This window comes from Centruroides sculpturatus, unplaced genomic scaffold, assembly GCF_000671375.1.
Source record: "Centruroides sculpturatus isolate CEXI.00-Female unplaced genomic scaffold, Cexi_2.0 scaffold19, whole genome shotgun sequence".
NCBI lineage: Eukaryota > Metazoa > Arthropoda > Arachnida > Scorpiones > Buthidae > Centruroides > Centruroides sculpturatus.
The window spans coordinates 200,612-207,643 of record NW_019386694.1 but is presented as its reverse complement, the minus strand read 5'-3'; the positions used below and the strand labels follow the sequence as shown (position 1 = coordinate 207,643).

The following is a 7,032-nucleotide window of genomic DNA, read 5'->3' as shown; positions in this document are numbered from 1 at the left end:
AACTGCTCCACGGTAGCTACGCCTCTGGCAAGAATAAGTTGTTTTCGTTAAAATAGAGAAATTAAAAATAAGGTTAATAAATTTAAAATGTTGATAAAAGCTCTAAGAATTAAATTTGGATATAAAAATTGTTTTCTAATATAAAAGAGATGGGGATAACGTGACAATATAAGATAACGTGCTGCTATGAGGTACCAGTTATTTGACATCGATTTAATTGTTTTAAATTCATATTTTTATTTCAGAATAAATCTTTATGGTAAACTGGAAAATTGTACATAAAATTGAATATTTGTAGTAGTGATTTAATACTTTGACGTAATGCGTGCTACGTTTATCGAGACGTCATATTTATCTAACAATTATTTCCAATTGTTCTTTTTTTCCATTATTGGACTGGAGTGCAATAATAGAATCTCTCCAGAAATTCCGACTTATCTACATTGTACTTCGACGCTACTTTGAATAGGAATATCTCGAGAATATAAGTATTACTTCTTTTCTTGGTCTGTGATTAAAATTGAATTTCAGCAAACGAAAGACAAAACGAAAAATCAACAGTCATTGGGCAAATTGGAAGCAATAATCCGTCAAGTGATTAATTTTAGAATTTTATTGTTGCAAAATGTATTAGCAGATGTTGATTTAAATCGAAAATCGGGACGTTGAAGGATTCGAAATGAATTTAGGTGTGTGATTAATTTATTTAAAATATCTCAATATTAATCACATGTTTTAAGTTTTAGAAAGTGAGGGACGAAATTAAAATCAGTCGATTGGTAATAAATTGCGGTTATGTGATTAATTTATTTTAAAAAATTCGATATTATATCATTGCTTAACTATTGACAGGCGAGGGTTGCAATCGAAAATCAACGGACGATAGAAAATGCAAAATTTGCTTAAGTAAATTCAAACGATTTTAAATTGAGAATTTTCATTAGCAGAAATGCATTCAGAGATCCAGTTATTTCTTTTAACATATCGTATGAAAAATAGAGTTTTATATACGTAGAAGTTACATTCCGGTATCCGTAAGTGGTGTTTCGTGTTTGAATATCAATAGGCCTTAGGGGATAAATAAAGGAGACTATCTCTTTAACTTTTCCATAAAGAATTTAACTCGTAAGTTATTTCTTAATAAATGCTGTAACCTAATCGATACAGAAACCAAAATTGTGTTGTGTTACATAAGCGTGATTTTCATGTTTTAAACAGAAAACTTGACGGTATTAAAAGTCAAATAAACAGGAAAATGAATATTATCACTTATAGAATTGTAACATTTAAATCAGACAACATTAATAACATAACATTCAGAATTATGATATAAGAAAATCTTTCAGAAATAATATTGAGCGATTTCCTCAAATCAGTTTGTTCTCTGGAATGAATAGAATAACGAATTAGCATTTGCATTTTATCTACCACACATTTATTTATTTCTGAAAATAATTAATTTTTTCACACAAGCAATTAAATTCGTTAATTTTGATATATATTTACATCATTCATCATTTAATTTCAGATATTTGACAAGAATATCATCTGGTTTGTACTGCTTCAAGATGGAATTTCTTTTGACATTTCTTTGTCGCAATACAAGAAGGAAGAATCGAGATAAGTAATTTCTAATATCTTCAGTATGATAATTCTTTTGCAAAATTTAACATATACTATATATATATATATATAAGCTTAGATTGTATACTATTTAACATTATAATATGACAAATCAGTATACTTCTTACATTCTTTTTTTAATAATATCTCTCAAGTTATTTTTTTCGGAAAGAACATTTACAGAATGGATTTATTCTCATACTATAACAAAAAACTTATGAAATAAACAGTTAATATAATCAACGCAATTTTCGAAAACGGAGAAAACTGAAATACGTCGATAATGCTAACATATAAGCTGCTCGTTTTACATATATGTTATGTTGTATTTAAAATACTCGGATCAGTATCAACCTTAAAAGATAAATTTATTAAACGAGACAACGATTCTATTACGAATTTGCAAATATTTTTTAATAATTTTTTGCTGTTATTCCATCATAACTTATAACAAAAGCAATTGGAAATTCATTACGTTGGCATAATAATAGAAAAATATTCATGCATAACGTCAAGCTTACTAAATTTTACATAAAAATTCTATTTGAATCTATTTTTGTACCATGTGTCTCCAATTCCGGGTTTTATAATTCTGCCTATTTGTTCTTCTGAATGTAGTGATTTCTAAATAAATCAACGATGATTAAGATTTCTGGGATTTTCGGTATTACAAACTTAATTTAAAAATCCTGATGAAAGTGATATTCTGAACTAAAAGGTTGATGAGAAGAAGGAATTTCGGTGAAATCCAGTGATCACAGGTTCTGTCATAGAATTCTGAAAATTAGTAGAACTGATAAAATTACTAATGAAAAAGTATGGAGAAGATCTCACGCCATTCCATGTCTTCTCAGGACTGACAAAGAGCATAAAATAGAATTTGCAGGATATGTTCTAACAGGCTCTTCTTGCAAAAACACTCTTAATACTGGAGAACTTTACTAAAAGAGATCTTAAATGCGATAGGACAAGGAGAAACTTGGTTTCAGGATTTCAGAGATTAGACTAGCATTCCTAGCTACCAAGTATCCAAAAGAAAAGCAAGTGATAGAAAAAGTTAACAATTTATGGTGGCAAACCTTCGTAACGGCACATCATGACTAGGAAATGAATCAGCAACTTGGTGATATCATATATTATAATAATTATGTAGTAGTCTATATATTTTATAATTATATATTTTAGTATACAATATCTATTTTTAAAATGCGCAAATATGTTATGAATTGTTTACATTTTTAAAGTAATCTTTTATTCGTTGCTAAATTTAATTTATAATGACAAATCTGTNTTTTTGTTAAAACTAAATATAATGAGCTTCGAAATCTTGATTGGGTGGTCTATTTTTCAAGGAAATTTCACTTTAGAAAATATTTACCGAATATTTCTGTATATAACTGGTGTGTGAATTGGCAGGATGATGTGCTGGATTTGGAGATAACAGAACAGGAAGTGGAAAAGGTTTTAGTTACTATGAAAAACTGTACTGCTCCGGGTATTGATGGTATACAGGTGGAACTATATAAGTACTTTCCAGGCTTGATTATACTGTATTTTTCGTAGATTTGTTTAATAATGTATATCAATTAAGAAATATCCCATTGGATTGGGGTATATGTAAGATTATTCCTATATTTAAGAAGGGGCTCAAAGATTAAAGACCTGATATTTATAGAGCAATTTCGTTACTACCGACAATTTCTAAAGTGTTTTGTAAAATTCTATGTATGCGATTGATAACTTGGTTGAATAAATACTTTCAGATTTCCAGGTTAGCTTTCGGTTGGTTTTTCAACATTGGATAATATTTTTGTTCTACATGCTTTAATTCAAAAATCAAGAAGAAAGAGGTAAACTTTATGCTTTTTTTGTTGACTTGACATCGGCATTCGACTCTTAGGATAGAGATCTATTGTGGAGACAGCTTTTGAAGATTGGTTTGAGTTATAAATTTGTAAATTGTTTGATTCAGTTATATACAGTACTAATACAGAAAGCAGTGTGTCAGGTAAAGAGGGTACCTCTGATCTTTTTTTCACATTTAAAGGAATGAAACAAGGTTGTGTATTGAGCCCAATATTTTTATATTTATATCTAAATTTACTTGTCAGAAAATTTAGTGACTCCGAATTAGTGGGCATTGATCTTCTGGGAACGGAGGTAAAAATCTTGACATACGCACACGATTTAGTTGTTATAGCAAACTCGCCTATAGGTCTACAGAGAATAATTGATATTTTGGGCTATGCATTACAGGAGTTAAAACTTTCTGTTAATAAATCTAAATAATGGTATTCCGAAATGGAGGAAAATATTCTAAATTGGTTTATACAAAACTCTAAAATAGAAGTTGTTGACGAGTACAAGTATTTGGGTGTATTTTCCAGTCCCAACGGCCACGTTTTTTAAAGCATTTAAAGTATATTCATAATAAAGTTAACATTGGAACAGATAAGCTTATTAAAGCATGTGTGTCTGGTGGATTGTTACGCTGGAAAGATAAATTAAAATTATTCGAGTCATTTATTCGCTTAGTAGTGCTATATGGGTCCGAGATTTGGGGCTTTGATTTTAGAAGGAAAACTGACAATTTGAAAATTAATTTTATTGAACGTTTACATTCTTTAAAAAGATGAATTCCATCGTACATTATATATTTGGAGTTCCAAAGAGTACCTGTTTATTTTAATTAAAAAAAAATAATAATTAATAAAATAAAAGTACGACTCTTACAAAAAAAATTTGTTTCAGTCATTTCTTTCGTAGTTCGCACCATCGGCAGTTCATAAAATCACAAACTCACGGAGACGACCTTCCTTTTTAGGCTACTGCCTCCGTAGTTAAAATGTAAAAAATGATAAAAGCGTCATCTGGTGTTCTTGCCACAATCACAAAATACATTTCAAGTAAAAAATAATAAGTTTTGCATGGCCAACGACTATTTTATATTAATAAAATAAAAGTACGACTCTTACAAAAAAATTTTGTTTCAGTCATTTCTTTCGTTGTTCGCACCATCAGCAGTTCATAAAATCACAAACTCACGGAGACGACCTTCCTTTTTAGGCTACTGCCTCCGTAGTTAAAATGTAAAAAATGATAAAAGCGTCATCTGGTGTTCTTGCCACAATCACAAAATACATTTCAAGTAAAAAATAATAAGTTTTGCATGGCCAACGACTATTTTATATTAATAAAATAAAAGTACGACTCTTACAAAAAAATTTTGTTTCAGTCATTTCTTTCGTTGTTCGCACCATCAGCAGTTCATAAAATCACAAACTCACGGAGACGACCTTCCTTTTTAGGCTACTGCCTCCGTAGTTAAAATGTAAAAAATGATAAAAGCGTCATCTGGTGTTCTTGCCACAATCACAAAATACATTTCAAGTAAAAAATAATAAGTTTTGCATGGCCAACGACTATTTTATATTAATAAAATAAAAGTACGACTCTTACAAAAAAATTTTGTTTCAGTCATTTCTTTCGTTGTTCGCACCATCAGCAGTTCATAAAATCACAAACTCACGGAGACGACCTTCCTTTTTAGGCTACTGCCTCCGTAGTTAAAATGTAAAAAATGATAAAAGCGTCATCTGGTGTTCTTGCCACAATCACAAAATACATTTCAAGTAAAAAATAATAAGTTTTGCATGGCCAACGACTATTTTATATTAATAAAATAAAAGTACGACTCTTACAAAAAAATTTTGTTTCAGTCATTTCTTTCGTTGTTCGCACCATCAGCAGTTCATAAAATCACAAACTCACGGAGACGACCTTCCTTTTTAGGCTACTGCCTCCGTAGTTAAAATGTAAAAAATGATAAAAGCGTCATCTGGTGTTCTTGCCACAATCACAAAATACATTTCAAGTAAAAAATAATAAGTTTTGCATGGCCAACGACTATTTTATATTAATAAAATAAAAGTACGACTCTTACAAAAAAATTTTGTTTCAGTCATTTCTTTCGTTGTTCGCACCATCAGCAGTTCATAAAATCACAAACTCACGGAGACGACCTTCCTTTTTAGGCTACTGCCTCCGTAGTTAAAATGTAAAAAATGATAAAAGCGTCATCTGGTGTTCTTGCCACAATCACAAAATACATTTCAAGTAAAAAATAATAAGTTTTGCATGGCCAACGACTATTTTATATTAATAAAATAAAAGTACGACTCTTACAAAAAAATTTTGTTTCAGTCATTTCTTTCGTTGTTCGCACCATCAGCAGTTCATAAAATCACAAACTCACGGAGACGACCTTCCTTTTTAGGCTACTGCCTCCGTAGTTAAAATGTAAAAAATGATAAAAGCGTCATCTGGTGTTCTTGCCACAATCACAAAATACATTTCAAGTAAAAAATAATAAGTTTTGCATGGCCAACGACTATTTTATATTAATAAAATAAAAGTACGACTCTTACAAAAAAATTTTGTTTCAGTCATTTCTTTCGTTGTTCGCACCATCAGCAGTTCATAAAATCACAAACTCACGGAGACGACCTTCCTTTTTAGGCTACTGCCTCCGTAGTTAAAATGTAAAAAATGATAAAAGCGTCATCTGGTGTTCTTGCCACAATCACAAAATACATTTCAAGTAAAAAATAATAAGTTTTGCATGGCCAACGACTATTTTATATTAATAAAATAAAAGTACGACTCTTACAAAAAAATTTTGTTTCAGTCATTTCTTTCGTTGTTCGCACCATCAGCAGTTCATAAAATCACAAACTCACGGAGACGACCTTCCTTTTTAGGCTACTGCCTCCGTAGTTAAAATGTAAAAAATGATAAAAGCGTCATCTGGTGTTCTTGCCACAATCACAAAATACATTTCAAGTAAAAAATAATAAGTTTTGCATGGCCAACGACTATTTTATATTAATAAAATAAAAGTACGACTCTTACAAAAAAATTTTGTTTCAGTCATTTCTTTCGTTGTTCGCACCATCAGCAGTTCATAAAATCACAAACTCACGGAGACGACCTTCCTTTTTAGGCTACTGCCTCCGTAGTTAAAATGTAAAAAATGATAAAAGCGTCATCTGGTGTTCTTGCCACAATCACAAAATACATTTCAAGTAAAAAATAATAAGTTTTGCATGGCCAACGACTATTTTATATTAATAAAATAAAAGTACGACTCTTACAAAAAAATTTTGTTTCAGTCATTTCTTTCGTTGTTCGCACCATCAGCAGTTCATAAAATCACAAACTCACGGAGACGACCTTCCTTTTTAGGCTACTGCCTCCGTAGTTAAAATGTAAAAAATGATAAAAGCGTCATCTGGTGTTCTTGCCACAATCACAAAATACATTTCAAGTAAAAAATAATAAGTTTTGCATGGCCAACGACTATTTTATATTAATAAAATAAAAGTACGACTCTTACAAAAAAATTTTGTT

At 30.3% G+C, this 7,032-nt stretch overlaps 1 long non-coding RNA gene across 2 annotated transcripts; it reads left to right on the top strand.

The window, feature by feature from the left end:
- The first annotated feature begins 312 nt into the window (after positions 1 to 312).
- LOC111615579 lies at positions 313 to 2,861 on the top strand. 2 transcript variants are annotated; one of them, XR_002755100.1, is made up of 3 exons: positions 313 to 689; positions 853 to 1,034; positions 1,529 to 2,861. It is a non-coding gene; the product is annotated as an uncharacterized LOC111615579 (long non-coding RNA). The 2 variants fall into 2 exon arrangements; XR_002755101.1 differs by having other exon boundaries at positions 313 to 779.
- Positions 2,862 to 7,032: the final 4,171 nt, after the last annotated feature.